Source organism: Musca autumnalis, unplaced genomic scaffold (assembly GCF_047663935.1).
Source record: "Musca autumnalis isolate F117 unplaced genomic scaffold, ASM4766393v1 scaffold_3, whole genome shotgun sequence".
Taxonomy (NCBI): domain Eukaryota; kingdom Metazoa; phylum Arthropoda; class Insecta; order Diptera; family Muscidae; genus Musca; species Musca autumnalis.
This window is the reverse complement of record NW_027411866.1, coordinates 193,181,415-193,198,604: the sequence shown is the minus strand read 5'-3', so window position 1 is coordinate 193,198,604 and position 17,190 is coordinate 193,181,415. Positions and strand designations below refer to the sequence as shown.

Sequence of the window (17,190 nt, the reverse complement as noted above, 5' to 3'; positions counted from 1 at the left end):
AATTTATCAACAGATTTTGTCTCTAACTTTACCTATCTCTTACGGGCATTGCCTATTTTGTTCGCCCATTGATGCTGTTTGGGATTTATTATCGTCCGTGTCCCCTGCCTTTATCCTAAAGCGATTTAATTATAAAAGTTACAACAAAAATGGTTATTTTTTAGTTTTGCCTTATTAAGGCGAGGTCATTTATAGTGATATTTAATTAATTCTCTTTCGAGTTGAACTTATTAGACCTATTATATACATTGAAAAATTAGGAGTCTACCGAAGTCCCACGCATTCAACCATTACGCTACTTTTCACGGGTGGTTAAGCCGATCTTCAGGCGTATTGAGTGTTGTTTTTGTGGCAGACGAAGGCAAAGCTTGGGAACTAGTATTTATATCGCACCTCATTAAATTTATGCATATGCGAAATTATGTCAGTTAATTGAAACTCCAAACTTTTCCTATAGTCCTGCTTGGTAATCCCATTTTTTATTATTTTATTTTATTTCAAATATTTATTATAATAAAAAATTACAATAAAATTATATTATTAAGGCAAAGGTCATTTATATTGATATTTAATTAATTCTCTTTCGAGTTGAGCTTATTAGACCTATTAGTCCCAGTCTGGCTCATGCTGAAATAATTTTTTATTTTTGCCTTATTAAGGCGAAGATCAAAAATAAAAAATAATTTCAGCATGCCTGGCTCATGGGGATTCGAACCTGGGTCTCCGACAACTGAGTGTCAAGGTTGCCGGCGTCTTAACGTTCTAAGCCATCATCAACTTGTACAAACTTTAGTAGACAATAATTGATGATAACAAATCTTCTGATATAGGAGAACAGTTACTAATGATGTAGGAATAAAACTTACTATTGTATTTGTGAACATTGAAAAATAGGATTACCCAGCAGGACTTTAGGAAAAGTTTGGAGTTTCAATTAACTGACATAATTTCGCATATGCATTTATCTATTGAAGTGCGATATATATACTAGTTCCCAAGCTTTGCCTTCGTCTGCCACAAAAACAACATTCAATACGCCTGAAGATCGGCTTAACCACCCGTGAAACGTAGCGTAATGGTTGAATGCTTGGGACTTCGATAGACTCCTAATTTTGTAATGTATATAATAGGTCTAATAAGCTCAACTCGAAAGAGATATAATTAAAAAATGGTTAAGTCGAATTCTCCAGCATATTGAGATTTATATGTTTTAGTTTTTCATGGCTGATGGACCGTTGAACCTCACCACTTAAGGAAATTTGTAAATTTTTCGTTTTCTTGATCGGGGGCGCAACCATTAATTTGCAAGCCGATGCACTCATAAGTTTAGCAAATATAGGGATTATAAAACAATAAGTCCCCGAAATTCGTCGACAAATATATAACATTTTGAACTACGGGACATTCCTAAACATTTCCTGAAAATTGCATGAAAGTAGGCACAGTAGTTTTGGAAAAAAAATTATTAAAAAGAGTGGGTGTTGTCATCAGTTTTTAAGATATAACTTACTTACTTAGCTGACCCATTACGGAACATTTGTTCCATAGACCGAACTAAGAAAAGATTTCCAATTCTTTCTGTTTCGTGCTTTGCTTTATTTCACAACTGATGTCGTTTGTTGTGTTTACGGCGGTGCCGAGGTATACGAATTCTTTTACTACCTTAGAATTATAGGAACCAACTTCAACAGTTGGTCCGATCTCAATGGACGCATTGCGTGTCGACACCATCAGCTTGGTCTTCTCGCCGTTTACAGCCAGACCCACTTTAGCAGATTCTCCTTCGACCTTCATAAAGGTATCAGTTACTTCTTTTACTGATCGTCCCCATGATGTCAATATTATCAGCATAAGCAAGTAACATGTGACTATTGGTGTAGATTGCGCCACTTCTTTTGACGTTTGCCTGTCGTATAACCTTTTCTAGCAGGATGTTGAAAAGATCACACGAAAGGCTGTCTCCTTGCCTGAAACCTCTTTTGATACAAAACTCTTCGAGGTTCCTTCCTATTTTAACTGAAGATCTTGTGTCAGTTAGAGTCATTTTACAAAGCCGAATGAGCTTTGCGGGGATACCAAATTCAGACATTGCTTGGAATACCTTTGAACGTAGCGGGCTGTCGAAGGCTGCTTTATAATCGACAAAAGGGTGGTAGGTGTCGATCTGCATCTCTTGAGTCTTCTCCAGGATTTGCCGCAGTGTAAATATCTGGTCAATGGTGGACTTGCCAGGTCTATAGCCGCATTGGTATGGTCCAATTATTTCGTTGACAATGGGCTTTAGTCGTTCGCACAATATCCCTGACACTATCTTTGGGCGATAGGGTGAAGACTTATGCCCCTATAGTTGGAGCATAAAGTCTTATCTCCTTTCTTATGGACGGGACAAATGTTCTTTCCATATCCTTAGCACACTATCTGTATCAGTTACCAGATTACCTTGCTGGTCTCTACAGGAGGATGTGCCGGTTCCGAAGCCATCAGTTTGATGTTTCACTCTTTGGTAGAATTTTCGGACTTCATTCTGTCTCCTGTACATCTCTATTTGTTCACACTCCCTCTTTTCCATCTCTATCTTTTTCCTGCGGAAAAGACGTTTCTCCTTTCTCCTTTTCTCCCGATACCTCTCTTGTGCGCTACGCGTTGCTACTGATTGTAAAGTAGCCCTATATGCCGCATTTTTTCTTCGGTAGCAGCACGGCACTCCTGGTCATACCATGGATTCTTTGGTGGAGGTCTCTGGTATCCAAGTACTGATTTTGCGGCTGTTTGCATGGAGTGGGCAATATTTTGCCATTGTGCTGATATGTTATCGGGACGAGAAGCGCTTTCATTAAGCAATTGGGTCAGTTGAGTGGAATATGCTGTGGCTATCTGTTGTGTTTGCAGCTTAGCGATGTCCAACTTTCGTGTTGTGTCTGTCCGTGCTTTATTTGCAACGTTTAGACGGGTACGTACCTTTGCTGCAACGAGGTAATTGTCCGAATCTATGTTTGCTCCTCGGAACGATCGTACATCCAACACGCTCGATGAATGTCTTCCATCTATCACAACGTGATCAATTTGATTTATTGTTCTTTGGTCTGGAGACAGCCAAGTGCCCTTATGAATCGAGATGCTTAAATCAAGGACGAACAGACCAAAGATATATTCTACGAGCGCTTAGAAGAAACATATGACCGTTGTCCTGCCCATGACATTAAAATTGTTCTAGGCGATTTTAATGCCAAAATTGGAAAGGAGAATATCTTTGGACAAACAGTCGGGAAATTCAGTCTCCACAGTGAAACATCTGGCAATTGAATCATGTTGATAGAGTTCGCAGGCGGAAAAAATCTGGTAGTTAGCAGTACCAGATTTAAGCACCTCGGCTTCGTCTAGACCAAAAAACAAAGGAAATCAAATTGATGACGTTGTAATAAAAAAGCTTCCAACATGGAAGTTTGACATCGAAAAGCTGCATAGTAGATAGCCACATGATATTCTACTCAACTGATCCATTTGCTCAATGAATGCACTCTTCTTTCGGTTAACAGATCGACACAGTGGCAATGTATTGCCGCCAAATCCATACTTGGATACCAGAGCCTTCCACCAAGCGAGCCATGGTATGACCAGGAGTGTCGTACTGCTATAGAAGAGAAGAATGCGACATATAAGACTACTCTACAATCAGCAGCAACGTGTAACATACTAGAGAGGTATCGAGAGAAAAAAGGAGGGGAGAAACGTATTTTCCGTATGAAAAGGAGAGAAATTGGAAAAGTCGGAATGTGGAAAAATCGAAAGTGAAGTCCGAAAATTCTAGCAAAGAGTGAAACATCAAACTGATGACACATTCTTTAAAAAAAAAAAACTGTGCATCTAATACCAGGGAAGACGATTAACATACCGCGATCCAATCCCAAAAGATGCTATTGAATGTATAGCGCCCGGCCGAGATGAGATTAACCGGCTGAAGAATGATAAAACAGCAGAAGCCGATGGGTTATCAGCCGAGGTGTTCAAACCCAAAGGCGACATGTTTATTATCAGCTAGTTAGCACCATCTGGAAGGAACTTGAGCATCCTGTGTCCTGTTCACAAGAAAGGAGATAAGACTGCGTGCTCCAAATATGGGAGCATAATTCGGCTAAAATCCGTGGCCAACGAAATAATTGAGTCATATCAATGCGGCTTTACATCCGTTGACCAGATACACACAGGTCGTTTAAACGCCAAAAAAATGACCTGATATCGAATCACTTTGATTTTTGTTGAAGCAACTTGCATTCGCTGCCTCATTTACGATGGTAAACGTTTTTTCAGGGGCAAGTCGATACTTCTTGAGCAAACAGCCCTATGGTACCATATGTAGTGGTTGGAGATCCATTATTTTTAGTATCTCCTCCGCTAAACTTTTGATCTTTAATCCTAATCAACATTTTTGTCGGTTCAAGCGCCCAACATTTTTAAACCTAAATACATAAGTTTTTTTGGGAAAAAATTGTTTCAATATACACAGGCTGAGGGTATATCTCTGTCGGCAAAACCGACTGACACTTTTTTACTTGTTTATTATCCTTTCTTATATGTATGCCCAATATAATGTTTTTTTGGCCTATTATAATAATTTTGGGCTTTAATTTGTTTGGGGGTGGTTCACTTTAATAAATAATATTTCTTTTTTTTTGACACCCTAAAGTTGAACCACGCCAAAATGTGGAGATTTTCCCCGCCCTGAAAACCAATAATACATTATAACAGGTAACTCTGAAGAAAAAGGTGATTAAAACTTATAAAGTGCCGAAAAAACTGTACAATATTTGGAAGCTGTGGTCAAAAGTAGACCGATATCACATTTCTTTATAAAGTGATGTTCTGACATCTGAGTTCAATATTAAAACCTATTCGGGGTGAATATTATGTTAAAAAAATCCGACATTGACTTTTTCTCTTTGAGTTAAACCAGCCTAATATACACCTTAATACGACCAAAAATGTGCCTAATAAAAATGTTTTTAGACCCCAAGTAAGTTTGGACGAAATTCGTTTCGACGTTCGACATTTCCATACTTAATGAGTAATTGGCCTAAAACTCAAAAAATAGGCGTCAGAAGTATTTAGTTTTCTTCTTTTCTTTAGGTTCGAGGCTGAGGATATATCCCTGTCGGCACATCTGACTGATACTTTCTTACTTGTTTGTTTTTTTTTCTAAATTTCGTTAATACATCTCACGTACTAACGCTTTTAAAACCATTTTGTGCATACTAAGGTAAATCTTTAGCTCTATGAAAACAAATTTCTCTTTTTATTTTCAAAAAGTCTGTGCCTGTGGGTTCTCTTGTAAATTTTGTTATTTAATTAAAGAGCAACAAAACCATGAAGAGAAATGAATAAAGGGATTTATTTTGGTGTTCTCTCAATTGCTCACAATTTGCCTACGTTGTGCGCCGCAATTCACATGGTTAGATTCTGCAATGGCAGCAAAACAGAGTTGACACCAACCAACAACGACGGACAAATACAAAAGAACAAAACAAAAACCTTGTCAAGCAGGCAGACAACAGCAGCAACAGTAGCAGAGGTTCGAGTCCAATAACATAATGTGAAAAATTCATTATCTGTGAAAGCGGCGGTGTGCGTGTTTTCAATTCTATATTTCAGAGTGTTTCTCACTACAAACGAGTGCGGTTCACAAAGGGAAATTGAGCGCATTAATGCAGCAGCGGCAGCAGCAATAGCAGCTAAAGCAATTCAACCACAACCAGGCATATAAAAAAGAAAGAAAAAATCAAATAAGAAAAGTAAAAAAAGGCTAAATGAAAGTTTAAAATTGCAAATGCAAAATTGAAATTCAAGTGAGGCAAGCAAATAATTTGAAATGTGAAAAAAAGGAACAAATTGAAAATAAATTTTAAAATTGCAAAGGCAACCAAATTTCGATAGAAATCCGAATAATTGTCTATGAAACAGGGCGTTAATTTGTTTTAAATGAAAATTGGAGAATATTTGAATAAAAATTAATTTAAATAAGTGTGACAAAATAGTTGCAGCTTGGCAGTTGAAAAATAAAATAGTTGCAGTGGTGTCATACGGTGCGTATAAGTATTAAAATTTACTAAATTTTTTTTTATAAAGCATCCGCCTGAATGCTGAGTGATAAAGTCTTAAGCGTGTAAGTGCAATTTACATTATATCTGCCAAAAATTTAAACTGGGAAAAATAAAGATTCAGTTGGTGTATGTGTGTGTACGTATATGAGCAGATGTGTAAAGGATAAAAGAGAAAAAGTGTATGTGTGCGTGGACGTGTAGTATGTGGTTAAATGAGTATGTGTTTTAAGCAATGTTAAGTGGTTTTGGTGGCTTAACTGAATCGAAGTAGAAAGTAGTGAAAAATCCAAAGTGTACAACTAAAACAGCAACAACAACAACATCAACATAAATGGACGCACATACACCCTGAAAATCCAAAGGTCATGCTGTAAAAAGCATCACACAAAAACGAAAACAACAACATCGAGTATGTTAAAAAGCAAAACCAGTGTAAAAAACAAGTGAGAAAAACCAAAAGAATAAAGCCTCTTTGCATTCTTAATACCAGGGAAGCAAACAAAAGCCTATTCCCAGTGCCATTTTCCAAAGGAATTTATTACATATCCACTAGCTGTCCTTCCCCTTGCCCCAAAACAATTCCAACAACAACAACAGAAAATGAAAAAAAAAACCAAAAGAAGATATACCAGAAAACAAGATATAAGAAAAGGACATCGGAAATATGCAAATACCAACGTTTTGTTAAAACCCCAGAAATTAATCCGAAAATATTTGCTATACGACAACAACAAAACTAAAACAAAGCAACACCGGTGACAATCATAACAACAAAATAATGCTGTTCAAATACGTTTTATAAAATATTTACAATTCATTATTTAGAATTTTTTACAAGGTATCCCCTCAATTTTTATTGTTGTGTTTTGATAATGGCCTTCTCGTGACTTCTTAGAAGTTCGATCGAGTGTAGGAGGAACAACAAAACCGCACACAAACATACGCATACATTAATGGTTTAACAAATTTAAAGAATTCTAAAATGCCCACATCCCTTCAAAATTCTTTGAAATTTATTTTATTAGAAATGTTTTTAAATGGGAAGAAAGAACCATAAACTTGATTGCGTAACAAATTGCCATTTCTCTGGACCTAACTAGAAGTGTGTACTATGCGCCACATTTGTCACGTGTCATGGTTAAGTTCATGTTTATGCTAAGGAAGAACTTTATGTGAGGTTTTATTGCATTAGAGAAATATATATGAAGACAATAAAAAATAAACGTTTTTTAAGAAATTAGAAAAAATTTAACAAAATAAAGGTAAGCAAAGGTGGTTAAAGTAGGGACGGGACCGACCAGTGAACAAAATTCTTTTAAGGTATATGGTAAAAACCAAAAATGTTTTAAAATCGATGGATTCGAGTTTCCCCCATTCAGAATTCGCCAACTGTTAACATATTCCATATACTATGACTGTAATTCTTTAAAATGATGTGCTTTAGGAGGGATGCCATAATGTTGACCATTAAAATTAATTTTCGTGGAAGCTGTGTTGGCATCAATGTAGAAAAATGGGTTGAAACCAACAAGTTTTTTATGTTCTCTTCCGATTTCTGGCTTAACCTTACATTATATAGACCTATGCCCAAGGAAAGACGGAAAGAATACTCTATGAGCAACATGATACTCGTGTATGATTTTTCGATATATCCACTGCATCCACCTAAAATTGATGCTGACATTTTGAAGCTGGAATTTCAGGGTTGTTTGATCTTTTTAATAATCCGGACGCGCAACAGTATAAAATTCCAGGCTCATAATAGGATTATAGAACTCGTGATTTTACGTCGTTTAATGTTTATTTCATGAGTGTGCTCCTTTCTAGTAATTGGAGTATAAAAGCCAAAATTTGATGCGTGAATTTTCTTAAAAAAAACTATTTTTTGCGTGTAAAATTTAAAAGTGTCATTAAATTTCCTTAGAACAACCCGACGCACAGTGGTTCCGCCCGTGGACAAAAATCGAAAAATTGATGGCGACAAATTTTATTGCGATTGAAATAAATACTCTCTAAACATATCAAATTTTTAACATCCAGCCTTATTTTCGTAAATTTGCAGCGGTTATACGCCAAGTTAAGTCGAAGAAGTTGTGATTTGTATGTGAGGCCTTAAAAACGAAAAATACATCCGCAAAGCATTCGTAGGTTATGAGTAAAATTATAAAAAATTGAAGAGGTAAATGTGAAATTTTCAAAATGAAACCTATAGGTGCTGGCATTGGCAATGTTTTTACGAAAAAACAAATTCATAATTCATTTTCTAACTTCACTAAAAATAAATTCTTAATAAATGACTTTTTCTGCTATTTTTAATATAATTACTATTAATTTATGTTTGGTTTTACTAATGTTGTGAGCATTTGTGTGTCTCGAATTTTTTTTAGAATGCAGGGGAAAGTCTCTAGTTTACGATTAAAAAAAGTCCAGCTGCCCCCATCTGCCACCCGCTAAGTTATTCCTCTTACACCACGCCCGTGAAATCGTCAAAATTCCGAAAATCGGGAGGTACGTTTATATGGGAGCTATACCTAAACTTGGACCTATACTGAACATTTTTACAAGGAGGTATTTTGCTCACTCAGAACTCAAAATGCAAAATTATAGCAAAATAGGTTGGAAAATGTTTGTAAAATCGTCAAAATTTCGAAAATCGGGAGGTACGTTTATAAGGGAGCTATAGCTAAACGTAGACCGATATTGACCATTTTTGGCATGGATATTTGGTTCACTCAGAACTCAAAATGCCAAATTACAGCCAAATCAGTTGGAAAATTTCGCTAAAATTGTCAAAATACGAAAAATATGAGGGTACATTTATATGGCGGCTATACCTTAACGTGGACCTATATTGAATATTTTTTGCAAGGAGGTAGTTTATTCACTCAGAACTCAAAATGCAAAATAACATCCAAATCGGTTAAATCGTCAAAATACCACAAATCGGGCGGTACCTATATATACGACCTATACCCAAATATGGACCTACATCCACTAAAAATGGTTTTCTATCTTTTTGGCTTGTTATAAAACTAGGTTTAAAATTTGGAGGCGGTAGCTCGATTAGAACTATTTTTGGAACTCTTTTCCATACAAGTGGGACCACTGTGCGACGGATCTAATGAGCCCTCCCACCGAATCCATCCACTAAAACCGCGAATATATTTACCTTGAAAATCAACAAAAATATATTTTGACAAATCCGCGTACTAAACCGCGATTTTCATTAACGTTTTTTACGTAAATGGAATCCTTTATACACGATTATAATATGTACGAAAACGCGTGTCCTCAATTACAGAGATGCGCGAGCAATATGGGTATCTTACGCAAACTAGAATGTGGAGGCACATCCGCGGTTCTTAATGAATCAATTTGAAATATGTGTATATTGACGTTTTTTTGATGGGTGATACTGAAACCCGATGCGCAACAAAATCGTATGCACATTGCGCGACTTTTAGCCACTTTAAGGTTTTTTGCATTGTGTGATGCAACTGGCGGCACACTTTGGACGCTGAGTGAAACATAGAAATATGCATAGATATTGAAAGAAATTGATTCGCTGTATCCAAAAACGGATGCGCATCAACTGATTTTAACTAATTCGCGAATAATAGGCGTTTTAATTTTAAAATTTTTTGAATGATTGTAATTTCAATATTACTCTTAATTGCCTATCCTTATAAGTTATCACTAGACATCGGATTTTAGCATGTTTTTTATTTCTTATCCGATTGGACTCAAATTTTGGATCTAGGCGTTTTGAGGGTCAATTTTTCGATATTTGGGGTCATATCAAAAATATGCAAAAAATATGCAAAAAATATGCAAAATATATGCAAAAAATATGCAAAATATATGCAAAAAATATGCAAAATATGCAAAAAATATGCTAAATATGCAAGCGTTTTTTGACAAAAATCGTCAATTAAATTTAGAAAATCATCAAAAAAGCATTCTAAATTAAGTTTTTTGACGTTTAACATAGTTTTTTGCAGATTATTATGTTATTGAGACTCTCCAGATATTCCGCCACAGCAATAAATCTAGACTAACAAGACTTAAATCAGTTTTCACAAGGTGAGAAAATGTCAAATAACGCAGCATTCATATTACAACATATTTTGTTTCCTATACAAATAGAGATAGATAATGGAACAATTTCAAAAACTCAATCAGAAATGTCAAAATCAACATGTCCAAATATGGGGATTGTTTCTAATCGGCCAAAATTGTCTAGCAAAAAAACAAAGGAGCTAGAGTTAGCCATCGCTATTTTTCTTTAGATAGAAGCGCAATTTTTTCTAGTTTTTGGAAAAAGGGTTCGTTTTTAGCGCAAAATGAGAAAAAGTACTAAAGTACCATTTACGATTCCAGGTTCTGGAATATAACTATAATTAGAAGTATACGTTTTGAATATCCACCTATTAGATTTTAATATATTTTATAGTGTTTAGTCCTATATTTGTGGTCAAAAAGTTTCTTTGGAAAAATGCTCTAACTGCAGCCTTCATATTGATGACATGGTTTTAGTTTAATGCACTAAAAATACATAATTTTATATGTATATTGTAAGTATACAACCGCTTAATGCAGAATTGGGAAATGTTCACTCCTCGGCGAAAAGTAATGCATTATTTTTAGATTCACTTTTGCCAGTTTTGTTGAGATGTGTATTTATTATTGTTGTAAAATAATTTCAGCTTAATCTCGGGTTTTGTTGTTTTCAAATTTTTAAAAACAACAAGTTTTATTTAAGTGGCATATAGTTAAAATTGATGCGAAGAACACCAAATGATTAGTGGAAAATGACATAACTCAGAAAAACCACACAATAGCGTGGTAGTGGTAAAATAAGTCAAACCCTTGGAATTATCTTTAACATGGCAAAACCACTCACATATTTCTGCTAGAAAAGCATTTGGAATGCTAAAAAAATATAGTTTTTTCATTCCTGCTACAGGAAAACAATTTTGATAACACAGTCGAAAAGAAAATATACAATTAATTAACTTATACCTGACCGTGTACTCGATAATTTGAACTAATTATTACAAATGTTTCGAATTTGGACAGTTGTTTAATGGAGGAGTTGCTGTAAAAATTGTTTCAGAAACATTTAGAAAAAATTATCGAGTACAAAAATATAACACCTTTTATAACACATTAGTCTTGTTGTCTAGGATATAAATAAATATATTAAGAAAAATGTTCGCCGCAATATTGTCATTAAAGTTGCCAAAGGCAGTATACACCTAAAAGGCAAAGATTTCAAGGAATCTTAATTTTCAAAAAAATGAAATTTCACACTTGTCCGTGTTTTGCTTACATCCTGATGTATACTTTAAAAACGTCATATTTCTAGCTCTACTTTCACAATCTGATTGGCGTTTTCTGTAATTTGGGAAATTGAGTCTTGTTGCATGGTAAATTGGTAAAAAGTAAGGAAAGGAACAAATACGGGCAATGCCAATAATAATGTCCAGATTGTCGTATAGAAAAATCTCACTATTTTTAACACTTAGAGCACGTAGAGAATTATATAACTACCACGAGTTATTTAATCATAGAAAATAATTTATTTTCTTTACTATTCGTTAATCCGGACAATTTGATAATTCGGACACCGCCAAAACCTGTGGGGTAGGGATTATCGAGATTATACTGTATATATGGGTGCAATATCCAAATTTGAATCGATTCTTAAATCGGCCTAGGGCCAAAAAATCTCCAATTTTTATGCGAATTGGTCTATAAATGTGACCTGTACTTTGTTTTCAAAAAGACCTGACCGGATGGATAACTGCGAATCTATGCAGATCAACAAAAGGAACTGTGGGTCTATTTCGTTTCCTTCTGCATGTTGCAAACTCATTCACTAAGACAAAATACCCTTAGAGTATTAAAATATAGTTATCAGTGCAATCATGAATAAAAATTCCGTGCATAATTTGTTTCCTTTCCCAAATTTCACAATTTTTTTTCTATATTTATACCCAAAAAGGGAATATTTTTGTCGATTCGACTAGAATATGCCATCATGAAGCGAATATAGTAGCTTTCAACTTTTAACAAATTTGATTTTAAAAGAGTTTCACTTTCTAAAATTATTTTCCGTGCGGAAAATTCGGACGGAAATATTCATGATTGCCCTGTATATGTTTTTATATGTTATATGTTTTTAGTAAAATATGAAAGATTTTATGTAATATTCAATATTGTCTTAGTCTTAATTTCTAGCTCATTTGTTATTCTGTCACACAATTTGGCCGAGCAGAAACTATCAACATATTTGGATACGTTCATTTTGACATTTCTGATTGAGTTTTTGAACAAATTTGTATTAGAAAGCAACTTATGTTGTAATAAGAAGACTGGGTTATAGGAAATTTTCTAAGTCTTTTAGTCCAGATTTATTGCTGTGGCGGAATAATAATTAATTACATAATAAGCTGTTAAGAAATCGACGTTTAACGACAATAAACTTAATTTAGAACACTTTTTGATGACTTTCCAAATTTAATTTGACGATTTTCGTCAAAAAATTAGTTGCATATTTTGCATATTTTTTGCATGTTTTGCATATTTTTTGCATATTTTGCATATTTTTTGCATATTTTGTGCATATGCAAAATATGCAAAAAAATAAAAAATATGAGCCTGTCATTGCATTCAGTTTTCTTCAAAACGAATTTTGGTCCAATCAGAATTTTCGTATCTTTATTAATAAAAAATATGCAAATATGCAAAATCCGATGTCTAGTTATCACAGTAAGCAAATAAGCTTTCACGATGGTAAACCATATTTCTTGATGAAGTTTTAGCAGTGCACATTAATTATTGTATGGGATTTTAGCGAAATAGTTGGAGAACTCCCAAATATTTTTTTTTGGTTTTTCGAATCAAATAAAAAAATATATTTGCAACAATATTTTCCAATATATTTGCAACAATATTTTTTTATGTACCCAATCTCTATAAATTTGGTTTAATATTTTTCTACGCATTTTTTGAGGGTTTTTACGGACTCTGGTACAGTACAATTTGGATTTACTTTCAATTTTTTTTATTTTTGTTGATTTTCCGCGAAAATAATAATATATTTAATAAATAATTAAATATTTATGCATAAATTTATGCATACATTTTCTCATAACAACAAATAAAATATTTTTAAATATTTTTTGTTTATATGAGAATAAAAATTGCTATAACTTTTGCGAGCATCCTTCAATTTTGTGAACGCGAACAGATTTGATACCAGCATTTTTTTCCTTAACCTCTATACCAAAAATTGTAGATGTGCTCGCAAACAAATTTTTTAATTTTTTTTTTTCAAATATAATTGCTAAGGAATTTTTGTTTTTACCATATACGTTTAACTAGCAGTTGCTCGCTACTTCGTTAGTGGAAAGTTGTTATTTATAGAAAAGATGCAATCAGACGCCCGTTGTATTTATTAATAAGATGAAATTAATAAAATGAAATTTGAAAAATTTATTCAAATTATAAAATTCGATTCCTAACCTTCTCAGTACCAACGGTACAACATTACTACTTTCCGCACCCTTTTGGCTGGTTTCCGTAAAACGGCTCGATTCAAATTCGTTCGAATTACTACTGTTATGTAGAATTTTTTGTTTGCTTGAAAGCAAAAATGAGTTAAAAAATGTTTTTTCCAATTCTAAATTTAGTACCTTTCGTACTCTTATAGTGCGTATTTCCAAAACCACCTCCACATCTCAAAGCTGCCTCTAATACCAAAATTTAGAATTCAAACTCTTCGTACACCTTTTGTATTGATATTACCACTTGTATGTCCAAAGCTCTTCCCTACACAGCAACACTGACCTCAGTTCCAAACTTCCGAATACTAAGTCTATTCCTAAACCCGAGCCAATATTTAGTACCTTTTGTACGTACTAGAGTATTTCCAAAACCAACTACACACACAATTTCCCATAATACCAAATTTCGGAATACCCCTACGCCGAATACCAAATTAGGTATCATTTAGTATTCTTTGTATACTTATAGCAGGTACTTCCAAAACCACATCCACATTTCATTTAATAATTTTAGTATACTTATACAAAAACACAGAATTTTAACTCTATCCATACACTCAATACAAAATTTAGTACTATTTGGTACCTTACGTACTCATATAGAATGTATTACCAAAACCGACTCCACATCACAAACCTACACACAAACTGTGACCCTAATACCAAATTTCATAAAATCACTTCTATACCTTAACCCAAAACCCAATACCCAACATCTTCACATATCAACCATACGCAAGCGATCTTAATTCCAAATATCAGAATTACAACTCTATCCCTAAAACCTATACGAAAATTAGTATCAGATAGTACTTTTCGTATATTTTCTGTGCGTATTTCCAAAACCATCTCCATTTCTCTACCCTACGCAAAATGTAGTTCCTTACCAACAATACCAAATTTAGTACCCTTTAGTACTTTCGGTACACATAAGTATGGTTATGGGCCCTAAAGACCTGAGGCCTTGATTTCAAAAGGGATAATTTTGTCAGGCACATATCTTCTAAACCGCTAAGATTTTGGGTTTACTCGTAGAAGAAAAGTTGTAGCTCTCTTCTTAAAGATTAATAATTGTGAACACATAAAATCCATTCAACCTCACCTTCAATGTCAAAATCGTCAAAGTCAAATTTCCCTTTTAATTTTTTCTCGGATTTTAGTCTTCAGATATCAAACCGATCAAAATTGAAGCAAACAACCAACTAGAAAAATGTACCTTTATCCTATATTTTGGCCTATATATGCTAATGTGTTTTCCTTGCATATTCATTGGTTTTCCTTGCATATTCATTGGAAAGGGCATTCCTTTTTCGAGAAAACTACGTAACTTTTTGTTCTTATCCAACGCTCATACTAAGGTAATATTTTTCCGATCGGCTTAAAAATTTGACCATTTATACTTTCAACTTTTTTCCGAAATTTATAAGTAGGGATCACTTCTTAAACTAAAATTCCGAGCTTACATTTTAAACGTTGATGTGGAGTGGATAATTTTATTAAAATATTTGAGATATATGGTGTACACCACCTAACACGTAGGCAGATGGATGTTTTCCGGAACTGAAAAATTAGCACACGATGAGATTTCGTGCATGAAAATATTCTACAAAAATTTTGCTAGGAAAATTTTATGTAGGGTCGGTCCACTAGGACGAGAAATCGATATTGTCATGTTTTCATTGTCCTTTATCACTTTTACCCGATCATTTATTATGAAAACTCTATGATTATGTATTTAAATTAATTTCGTGCATGCTGGCGGACAGATCCGGTTATTTGAATGTCTACATCTTAAGCCCTCATTGAGTGTATAATGAATACCAGAAACGAGATTCGCAGCTTGTCAGACTTCTGAGTTATGGCGAGATGAATCCGTCGTTGACCAACAACGAATTTATGATGCCCTAATTCAGAAGCGTAACCATCCGAATTTCATATATAGTTAATAGATTTTGCGAAATTTACCGAAATACATAAACATACGTTTTTTTTTGAGAAAGTAACGAGTAAAACTGATAAAGGGCAATGAAACCTAAATATACTTTTCGGTGGAACGTTTTTGTAGAAAATTTCATTTGGTTTTACTTTTTGAGTTCAAGAACAAAATGGACGTGGAAGGAACTGCGCTAGAAGGACAGCATATTCGAGAGAAAGGTTCCTCATTCTATTTAACTGAAAAAATGTAATCTAAAAATTATGAAACAATATCTCCAAACAGAGATATAAAGCTATTTTCTCAATGGTTGATGGGGGTCAATCAAAAAATTCATTATGTCATAACTCAGAAATTTCAGCTATGGGATCCATTGGGGTCTTCAATTGGGGCTTTCATTCCCAAAAGGAATTTTTCCACCCCTAGATCTTCAATTCCATTTTGTGCCACAGGGTATTCAGTAAGATTTCCCATAGAGACCACAATGTCTTTAATAGAAGACAATGATAACTTCTTATAAAAACAAGATGAGAATACCAATAGAACTTTGTGAGAATACCAGTAAGACTTCTGACGAAAGAAGTTAAAGGTCCAATCTTAATTCGATTGTCATAGAATTTTACTTTTGTTTGCAAAAATGTAAAAAATCAATTGGAGCAACAAAATAGGAATGAATAGACTACACTTCAGAGGATAGTAAATATCCTGTGAATTTTCCTTTAACTTAGTATAATATACCGTTTGCATATATGTTTTCTTATACCTTCCTTTTAAAAAAATAATAATTTAAAAAAAATGCTCTTGTTCCAAATTTAATGTTATATTTCTATAATGTGGGAAAAATTTTGCCCGGAGTCGGAGTCGAGTTATTTTTTCGACTCAGACTCCGACTCTGACTCCAGCAAAATTGCTCGACTCCGACTCGTAGACTCCGACTCCGACTCGTAGACTCCGACTCCGACTCCGAAAACCTGCATAGAACGGTACCTCCCGATTTTCTGTATTTTTAAGGTTGTGGCCTCACTATTACACCGAAATGGCTGAAATTTGGTATTAAGTCTTCACATTTAGTACAAAACTTTCCACCAGAATATTGTTGGTATAGGTCCACGCCTTCATATAGCCCTCATAGAACGGTACCTCCCGATTTGCGATAATTTGAAGGTTATGGCCTCTATATTCCTCCGAATTGGCTGAAAATTGGTGTTTAGTCTTCATTTGAGGTATACAATTTCCTATATGAAATTTGTGGGTATAGGACCACGCCTTTATATAGCCCCCATAGAACGGTACCTCCCGAATTTCGGTATTTTTAATGTTATGGCCACAATAATCCATCGACGTGGCTGAAATTTGGTATTTAGTGTTTTGTCGGTATAGGTCCCCGCCTTCATATAGCCCCCATTGAACGGTACCTCCAGATTTTCTGTATTTTGAAGGTTTTTGCTTCAATATTCTACTGAATTGGCTGAAATTTGGTGTTTAGTCTTCATTTGGGGTGTACAACTTTCCATATGAAATTTGTCCGTATAGGTCCACGCCTTTATATAGCCCCCATAGAACGGAACCTCCCGATTTTCGTAATTCTATT

General features: G+C 34.4%; 1 protein-coding gene across 7 annotated transcripts in view; it reads left to right on the top strand.

Annotated features, from left to right (window-relative positions):
* Nucleotides 1-5,578: 5,578 nt before the first annotated feature.
* The window catches only part of LOC141398634 (voltage-gated potassium channel subunit beta-2-like), a 726,071-nt gene continuing 714,459 nt past the window's right edge, over nt 5,579-17,190 (top strand). For 3 of the 7 annotated variants that reach the window (XM_073976114.1, XM_073976113.1, XM_073976115.1), the window contains exon 1: nt 5,581-6,077. The gene's annotated coding sequence lies outside the window, so the exon portion shown is untranslated. Of the gene's footprint in view, nt 6,078-17,190 lie in introns of all 7 variants that reach the window. The other 4 variants (XM_073976119.1, XM_073976118.1, XM_073976117.1 and 1 more) reach the window with 2 other exon arrangements.